This window comes from Capra hircus, unplaced genomic scaffold (assembly GCF_001704415.2).
Source record: "Capra hircus breed San Clemente unplaced genomic scaffold, ASM170441v1, whole genome shotgun sequence".
In the NCBI taxonomy this organism is placed as follows: Eukaryota; Metazoa; Chordata; class Mammalia; order Artiodactyla; family Bovidae; genus Capra; species Capra hircus.
Window position 1 is genome coordinate 4,004 of NW_017202575.1, and position 9,532 is coordinate 13,535.

The following is a 9,532-nucleotide window of genomic DNA, read 5'->3' on the forward strand; positions in this document are numbered from 1 at the left end:
TCCTCCAAACCACAGGACACATATTCCTTGAGGTTGTAAGATCTTCTTTTGGTCAAGGGTCACTCAGTATTTATATTGAGCACCAAAAACACCCTAACATGGTATAAAAGATCTTTCCAGTGCTGCTATCCTTCCATTACACTATATTTTAATCAGTTAAGAGAAAAATAGTAATCTCCAGAGGTCAAGCCCTTTAAGAATCTGTCTATTCTAAAGATAAATACAACTGCTGATCTACATCATGATTCCTAGATGAGATTTACCCTTCAGACCTTAAACCACTGTTCTCTCCTTGCCTCAGTCCATCCATCTCAGGACTGACCCACATATACTCAAAATCAATGCACTGTATGGAAAAGCTTTTACCTCAAGAAATGTTAACATTCCCCAAACTAAGTAGGATTTCCCGTAGCACTTTATGATCGCTTTCAGTTAAAGAAGGCTCCCGGGAATCTTCCTGGGCTCTTGACACTTCTTGATCCCAGTACCTGCTGAAGAGAAGACAAAGCACAGTGAGGAACAGCCCTGCCAGCAGGAAAACAGGGGAGGGACAGAGCAGAGGACAAGCCTTCACTCCAGGGCGCTCCGTGGCTGCCCATAGATGCTGGATAACTGCTCGCAGGGCTCCCGAAAGATGAGCAGTGCAGACACTGAAGCACCAGGATAAGCACCAGACCAGGTCTTCAGAGAAAAGTCCCAGATTCTAGAAACAAGTTCCTGCTAAGCTTTGCTGAACTCACAGGTCATGAACAGCTCAGAAGGGCAGACACTGTCCTCCAGGGACCCCACCTCTGGGGACAGAGCTAGGTCTCCACAGTCCATGGCTGGGGGTTCCCTCCACCTCCACTCACGCAGGGAACACAGGCTCCCCCAACCTCCAACTTGGGCTAAGCCCAGGGTCAGCATGAAGGGCTGAGGGTTCAGTGTCAGGGAAGGAGGCTCAGAAGATGCCAGAGGAAGGCAGAGGCCCCTCCCCACAAGCCTTTGGCCCCATGGAGAAATTCTCACGTCTTCTAACCGTACTCCCTGCTGCCTGTGCTCACCCTTGCAGCTCTTCTCCAAGGTGCTGGGAGTCGATCTTCTGGAAGCACCGAGTACATGTCATCTTCTTCTAATTTCCGTTTATGACCAATTTTAAACAAGGGGTTTAGCCACCTGTTAAACATTAAAAGGAGAGTGAACATATATTCAAATTACATATCTTTAATTAGAATCCTACATTCATGGACATTGTTTTTAAAAAGTCTACATTTTAACCATACAAAGATGTAGGGAGAAAATTAGACATATGCTTACAAACACGTATATCAGGGTGTCGATAAGTCACTCTGACTTACACAGAATATAACTTAACTAAAATACCCTGTTTGTGGTCTACTGAACATACATTGTACATCTACTTTAATTATTAAGAAAAATACATTTAGAAATCAAAATAATGTTACCTTGCTTCAGGAGCACAGAATAGAGCTGAATGGCCATGGTGGATAAGGCTGTAGATACGTTCCTATACTACCAAGCACTTAACTTTTCTGACCTGTAGCAGACTCAAGGATTTTGCTGTTGTTTTTTAGTGTCTAAGTCATGTCTGACTGGTTTTGTGACCCCATGGACTGTGGCCCTCCAGGCTCCTCTGTCCATGGGATTTCCCAGTCAAGGATAATGGAGTGGGTTGCCATTTCCTTCTCCAGGGGATCTTCTTGGCTCAGGGATTGAACCCGTGTCTCCCGCACTGGCAGGTGGATTGTTTACCACTGAGCCACCAGGGAAGCCCACCAGACTCAAGAATGCCTCAGTCAGATTCACATAAGACGCAACCTTGTGGTCTCAAGGCCTCCTTAGTTCAGCTAATAACACAAAAGAAATTTTACAGGGAATGACGTTACAATACACCACCGTGAGTCCAACAGGCTCTGGACCCTGACCTGCTTACAGCCCTGTCAGACTCCCCTCACATGAGCCTCTTTCTGACCCCGACCGTCTGAAGATGTCCTAAAAATAAGTAACATCTTTACAACTAGAATGAATACATTGATTTTTCTTATAGTCCTCCCTATAATTGAAGCAGAAATTGCTAGACACTGTAAGACTTTTTAAATTTTAATTCTTAATTCCTTTTTTAATTTCAATTTTTCTCTTCTCAAGTAAGCATCTCATTCTTTGCTCCAATTTCCAGGCATTCAAAGGAATCCCTTCCTGGTCTGGAAGGTCATAAAACATTCAGACCCAGGACAAGACAATTATTAACTGCTGTCCAGTTTATCAAGAGAAACCTCCAAGAAGACCATTAGCACTTAAAACATACATTTGGTCCCTAAATAATGGTCTGGGGTCTTGAGAAAGGGTCGAGGGATGGTGTTCAATGTCTAGAGAAAGTGAGAAACTGGGGTTCCAAAAAAGCCATAAAATCGACAAACTGGACACTGTGATGTTTACATTAAGTCATGAATCAACGAAAAATGTACAGATCAATACTAGAAAAGATATAAAACTGCTATTATCCTCGCCTTTGGGGGGCCTTTCACCCCCTCTCAGAGTCTATGCTGAGGACTTTGTATCTCTACCTTCTAAAATAAACTTTGCCTCTGTGTTTGCGCATTCTCTGGAATTCATTCTTAGACTCCATGAACAGAATTCAGGTTTCACATTTCATTATCACTTCCTGGCCAATTAATTTATTTTCAAATGTAACACAAGACTTTCATAAGGGCTGGAATTTTACTGACTGTGAGGTCTGCCACTTTCAGCCTCAATTGGGGAATAAATACTGGTGAGCTGCAGTTCATGGGGTCACAAAGAGTCGGACACGACTAAGCGACTGAAATGAACTGATACTTTCAGGAACTCCACTAACAGTGGAGAACATCACCAAACTACAGTTCAATCCCTTCATACACAGGTTTCTGCCCAGGGACAACAATTACTCCCATTGCCACCCGACCCCAGCAAAGGAGTATGTGTTAGTCAAATCCCTATTTGCTTGGGACCCAACCAATATTTCCAATGAGCCCTCCACATCCAGACATGACCGACTCTAGATACAGACCATGCCCAAGGGCTCTGGGGACAGGATCATACCAAACCTGAGGGGGTCTAGTCTGTGGAGGCAGTATCCTGGATGGAAGGGCGCCACCATTAGTCTAAACATGACTCAAGAAAACCCAAACACAGTTGAGCCCCTGAGGGTCCTCGAGGCCTCTGGGGCAAGGACCACCCACAATGGGACATTGATGTGATGTGAAGTCGCTCAGTCGTGTCCAACTCTTTGCGACCCCGTGGACTGTAGCCTACCAGGCTTCTCTGTCCATGAGATTCTCTAGGCAAGAATACTGGAGTGGGTTACCATTTCCTTCTTCAGGGGATCTTCCCGAGCCAGGGATCAAACCCAGGTCTCCCGCATTGGAGGCAGACGCTTTAACCTCTGAGCCACCAGGGAAGCCCACAATGGAACATTAATTGTCTCCAAGAAAACTCTACTAGTGGATACTGGGCTATAAGAGGTGCACACCCCAATCTAGGTCACATTGAGATTTTAATTACACTCACCCCACCTCCCATCTAAATGGAGCCATTCATCTAGTCAGGAGGGAGCTGGACTGGACTGGTAATGGAAGGAGCTGTCGCCCCTGTAGCATCCTTAGTGAGCCTAGCACGAGAAGCAATTCATAAAGCCAAAGCTACTAAAAAATAAACAAACAAACAAAAAAAAGGGTACTGGTATACACCCGTGGTGGATTCATGTCAATGTATGGCAAAACCAATACAGTATTGTAAAGTAAAATAAAGTAAAAATAAAATTAAAAAAAATAAAAATAAAAATCTAATTAAAAGCAAAAAAAAAAAAAAAAGGCACCAGAATATGGCCTGGGCAACTAAAGAACCCAGCTGTAACTTTAGAAATATGAAATCTTCACTGGGCCTCTGGTCCACATGACACTCAAGCACTGCATAGCTCCTGATTACCTGCTGGCTGATCAAGGAGGAATCCGTGCCCTTGCAGCTATTTCTTGTTGTTTCTATGTTAATGTGAGTGGTCAAGTAGAAGACAGTGTAACCTGACTGTTAGAGAAGACTGCTTGCAGACAGAGAAGGATGAATATCATATGATATTGACTATATGTGGAATTTACGTAAAGGCAATAAATGAACTCTTTAAAAAATAGACTGAGAGTCATGATGTAGGAGAAAAAAAAAGCTATGGTTACCGGGGGTGAGAGGAGGGACAAATTGGGGCACTGGGATTGACATACACACACTGTAATATATAAAACAGATAACTAAGAAGGACCTACTGTATAACACAGAGAACTCTATTCTATACTCTGTAATGGCCTACATAGGAAAAGAATCTAAAAAGAGTGTGCATATGTATATGTATAAGAGATTCACTTTGCTATAGAGCAGAAACTAACACAACATTATTAATCAACTATACTCCAATAAAAATTCAAAGAGAAAGTCGATTGATCCAATATTCAGAACAAGAAGGGCCCTAACTGAACAAACCTGGGACAGTATCAAAAGGGCAATCTCAGCTTCCTGGGCTTCTGCCCCTCTTAGGACCCCTTACAATTATTCTCCTCCTGCTTTTTGGTCCCCAGCTGCCTCATTAGTTTTATCTGGTCTTTATCTGGGTGTGAGAATTGGGACTTCAGCCAGCTGACAATCATATTTATTTTAGCTATCCACTCCAGTATTCTTGCCTGGAGAATCCCATGGAGAGAAGAGCCTGGCAGGCTACAGTCCATGGGGTCACGAAGAGTTGGACATGACTGAGTAACTAACTCTTTCAGTTTCACTTCCTGCTTTTGTCTGAGTCTCAGGCCCAAAGGAGGAAGTTACAGAGAAAAAGAAAAACTGGTTAGAACTAGCTAGGCCCAAATTGGAGGAGGAAATGGTAACCCACTGTAGTACTCTTGCCTGGGGATTTCCACGGACAGAGGACCTGGTGGGCTACATTCCACAGGGTCGCAAAGAGTTGGCCATGACTGTGCGACTACCTTTCCCTTTCAGGCCCCAAATGGGGAAAAACCTAACCTGCCGTAGGCCCTGAGCCTCATTTGTGCATTTGCTGTAATATATTAGTATGCTAAATGGCATACTCACCCGGGCCGTGACAGCTGGCAACGGTCATGACAACCCACACAAGGACTAAAAATGAGTGTTGCCTTAGTTTCAGGTCCAAACCACATCCTTGTTCTCAGATAAGTCATGAATATTCCTCCGTCTATTGATTCAATTTCCTTGCTTTTACCTTGACCCAAATTGGGTTGAGAAGTTGATTTGTGAACTAAGCTCTCGCTTCTTCATTCTTTGGTCATTGAATAAAACTTGTGCTGTTCCAGTCTCACCATCAGTTTAGTTATTGGTTGTGGGAAGCTGAGTGGAAAAACAACCTCTTCAGCCAAGAAAAGGGGTCTTAGCCTGGGCTAGGAGCTCAGCACAAGGAAGGAGACCAATCTGGTGACATCAGTTACATATACAAGGGACACCGTCTTCAGAGCCAGACTGCTTGACTTGGGATCCTGCTCCATTACTTACTGGCTGTGTGGCAGTAAGCAACTTACTCAACCTCTCTGCTTCAGTGCCTTCAAGTATAAAATAAGAGGTAATAGTGCCTTTCCCTCCAGCAGGAAAACTGGAAATGGGTGCCTACCCAAATCAATGAAAAGTCCTCACGTTCCCATTTCCAGGCACACACATTTTGAAAATTCACAAACAGAAGGTGTTTGGAAAGTTCCTTGCTCTGCCTGAAGTTAAGGAGAATTTTTCCTACTTTATTTTTATGTATAGTAACCACACCCATATTCCTTCTTCTAGGCTCCTCTTTCCTTAAGGGCCACCAAATGGCCAAGAGATGAAGCTACATACACTAAATACACCACCATCAAAATAAACATTGGAAATCTCAATCCCTGGAGATTCCCCAGGCTGTCCCATAAAAGAAGGAAATACTAGAATTTGGGGAAATATAAATTGGTTATGGTACAGAAATAAAACAACCAGTAATCATCCAAGTGTGATTAAAGCCCAAAGGTTCAGGACCACAGAGTTAGTGGCCCCAGCTACCACATGGAACACTTTAGTTAAGAGCTGCAACTCTCTGAGCTGTTTTTCAACTGTGTGTTTCCTCTGGGCTCAGGGACCCTTCAATGGTTTCAGAACCAAATGATTCCTGGGCAGGACCACGGGCATCAAGACCATGAACTGCTTTTCTGAAGTCTAGAGTTTGGGAAAGACCTCCCAGGCTTCAGGGATCCTATCCCAAGAGTGATCCTCAAAGGTGGACGTGGAGATAATTCACAATAAGGAAACGGGCCGATCAAATAAATCCTCCAGTCCTGACTGTGTGTCCCAGGCAAAAGCAAAACATGTTCAAGAATAGTGTTCCCAATCATTAAATAAAAAACCTCTCATTTTTTTACCCATGTGAAATTTGCCCCAACTAGGAACCAGGTTATACAGTGAGAGCCACACAGGGAGAAAGGGAGAGGGAAAGAAATACATGGTCATAGACATGGGGGCAGAGGGAACCCAGTGGAGCTGGAACACACTGTCACACAGGGCATGTGGGAAAAGGTGGGGACATTACTGTAAGATGGCAAAGAAGGTGGAGCACTGAAGAACTGATGCCTTCAAACTGTGGTGCTGGAGAAGACTTCTGCGAGTTCCTTGGACTGCAAGGAGATCAAACCAGTCAATCTTAAAGGAAATCAACCCTGAATATTCTTTGGAAGGACTGATGCTGAAGCTGAAACTCCAGTATTTTGGTCATCTGATGCAAACAGATGACTCACTGGAAAAGGGTCTGACGCTGGGAAAGATTAAGGGCAAGAGAAGAGGTATCAAAGGATGAGTTATATGGATGACATCACAGATGCAATGGACATGAACTTGGGCAAACTCCGGAGATGGTGAGGGACGGAGACCAGCAGTGCTGCCATCACAGGGTTGCAAAGAGTCGGACAGGGCTGAACGACTGAACAACAATGGTCCAGGGCACTGATTAGATAAAGGAAGCTGTTCATAAGCTGCTTGCTTGGGGCTGGGGACAGGGGTAGAGGGTGGGGGTGGGGGTGAGACGCTTCAGTTCAGAACTGGGAATTCCTGATTAGTTCAGCCGAAGCCAGTAAGAGTAGAGGCGGGGTGTTCAGTGCATTTTCCCACTGGGCTGTGATTCCCCCTGGGCAGCCTTCTGGCCTCCTGCTCTCTGGCTCTGGAGGGGCTGCCGGCAGCAAGGCAAGGAGACCCTGTACCGCCGCTACCAGGTCACCGGATCCCCTCCCCACCTCTGCTCCCCACTTCCTTGCCCAGTCGTGCTCCGCCTTCCCAGGGTGCAGAAGGGAACAGGACAGCATTGGGAGGGTCCACACCCCTTTCCAAAAGGCGCGGGCAGCGGAGGGTGCTATGACTGCCGCGTATCACGGCCGGGGGCGCTCACCAGAAGAACAGGCGCGAGCAGAGGTTCGCTTTCTGCAGCGGGTTGGGCTTCACCGTCGGGTGCAGCGGCGGCATCGTGCCGGCCGGGGCGGGAGCGGAGAGGCGCAGCGAAGCTCTGACCGCGGTGAGGCTCCCGCTGCTCCTGGAGGCGACCACGTGGATGCTGGAGATCAGTCTGCCTTCCGGGGTCTGCTGGGCGGGCCGGAGAACCACAGGCTTCTGGGGGTGGAGCACCCACAGCCTGCCCGGTCTCCACGTCCCGCAACTACACTACCTCCCATGGGGGTCGCCTCCAGGTCACCGGCTCTGCCCTGCTGTCAGGGCTCTGGGAGAAGTAGGGCCGTGTGTGGGGTTGCAGGACGAATAGGCAGTCAGGCCAAAGCTTCCAGGAGCCGCATCCAAGGGGGAGGCAAGGCCACCGGCTCTTCGATGGAGGAGGGTAGGGGGACCGGACAGCACGAACAAACCAGCTCCAAGGATCCCACCTAGCTGCAAACTCCGCTGAAACTCCTGTTCTGAGCCCAGGCGCTCCCCCAGAAGGCGAAGAGGTGAGGCTCAGGCTCTGCCCTCCTCTGCTGCTCTGAAGCTCCCCATGGGCTGCAGGGAAGGCCTGGAGAAAGCTGGCAGAAGGCATGATCAGCCCACATGAGATGTCTGTGGCATCTCACACGTTGCATTGTGAGGGAACCTCTGGGAGTTTTTTGCTGCCCTGTTAGATTGAGAAAGGGGACTCTGAAGGGAGAGAAACTGCCTCCTAATTTCTTTCATCATGTGTTCAGAACCTAGATAAGTAACAGTGACATATGTCACAAAATACATATGCACATTGCTGGGGACCTTACCTCACTTTCAACTCTAACAATTCCCTGTTCAAGAAGGTTTTATCCCTATTGTACAGATAAGAAAGATGAGGCTCAAGGACAGCACTTGTCCAAGGTCTTGGACCCAAGTTTGGGGTTCAACATGGTTGTTTTGCTGGTAGATGGACAGTGTGTGTGAAAAGTGCCTAGAATATGCTGTGTGAATGAATGAACCACTGCAGGACTGAATGAACAAAATCTTGGGCTCCAGCTCATAAGTGTTTAATTACCAGCTCAACGATTTCTCTTCCCTTCTACTCTAAATGAAAAAAGATCAAAATTGATACCTACAACAAGATCACCATATTATTCTTTGATAATTTTCCGTATACCTTAGCTAAAATTGGTGTTATTAACGACAGCTTTTACCTTCAGTTATGAAAGATGAAAAGGTAAGTTATAGAAAACTGGTGTACAGCAATGTGATAATATTGCTGTGTGCTTTTAATTTGCTTAAAGAGTAGTAGTTCTCAACATAAAAAAGAAAAAAAAAAGGAAAATGGCAAAAGTGCAAGTGATGAACATGTGGATTGGCTTGGTTGTGATAGCTTATGGTGAATGGTGTTCAATTTGTGATCTCCAAAGTAGAAGATTTAGCTTCGGGACCAGGAACCAGGCTTGATAACTCAATCATTTTTGTGTAGCAGATTTTTATCAAACTATGAAAAGGGACAGAGAAATCTTCTGACATAGACCTCAGAGAGGGACAGGGGCGGGGGATGGAGAGTGCCCCCACTAAGTAGTCTTACCAAGGCCTTATATATTTCACCAGACTCACTCCCACAACACACACTGGAAGATGACAGGATTAGTCAGAAGGTTCTCAAGAAGGAGAAACATGTCCTGGAGCAAACTACATTGTTATATTGACTAGGATAAAGCAATGTAGGAAAAAAGTTTGTCTTTTTCTCCTTTAGAGCCCTAGACCCCTTTCTTCTTCTTGAGGGCTCTGGATCCCTTTCTCCTCCTTGGGGACCCTGGACTTATCAACCTACCTAGGAATTGACTCTCAGTTGTGATGAATATTTCACAATGTATCTGTAAATCAAGTCATCAGGTTGAACATCTAAATTTATATAATATTTGTCAATTATACCTTAATGCCAGAGGAGAAATTGATTTTAAAGAGACCCTTAATATATTAAAACATTTTTTATGAGTCAAACATATAAGAAAGCAAGGTGTTGATAGTTTTGTATTGATGGGTATGATGACAATTTATGATACTATTT

At 45.4% G+C, this 9,532-nt stretch overlaps 1 pseudogene; it reads right to left on the reverse strand.

Annotated features, from left to right (window-relative positions):
- Positions 1 to 366: 366 nt before the first annotated feature.
- LOC108635073 lies at positions 367 to 7,681 on the reverse strand (annotated as a pseudogene).
- Positions 7,682 to 9,532: the final 1,851 nt, after the last annotated feature.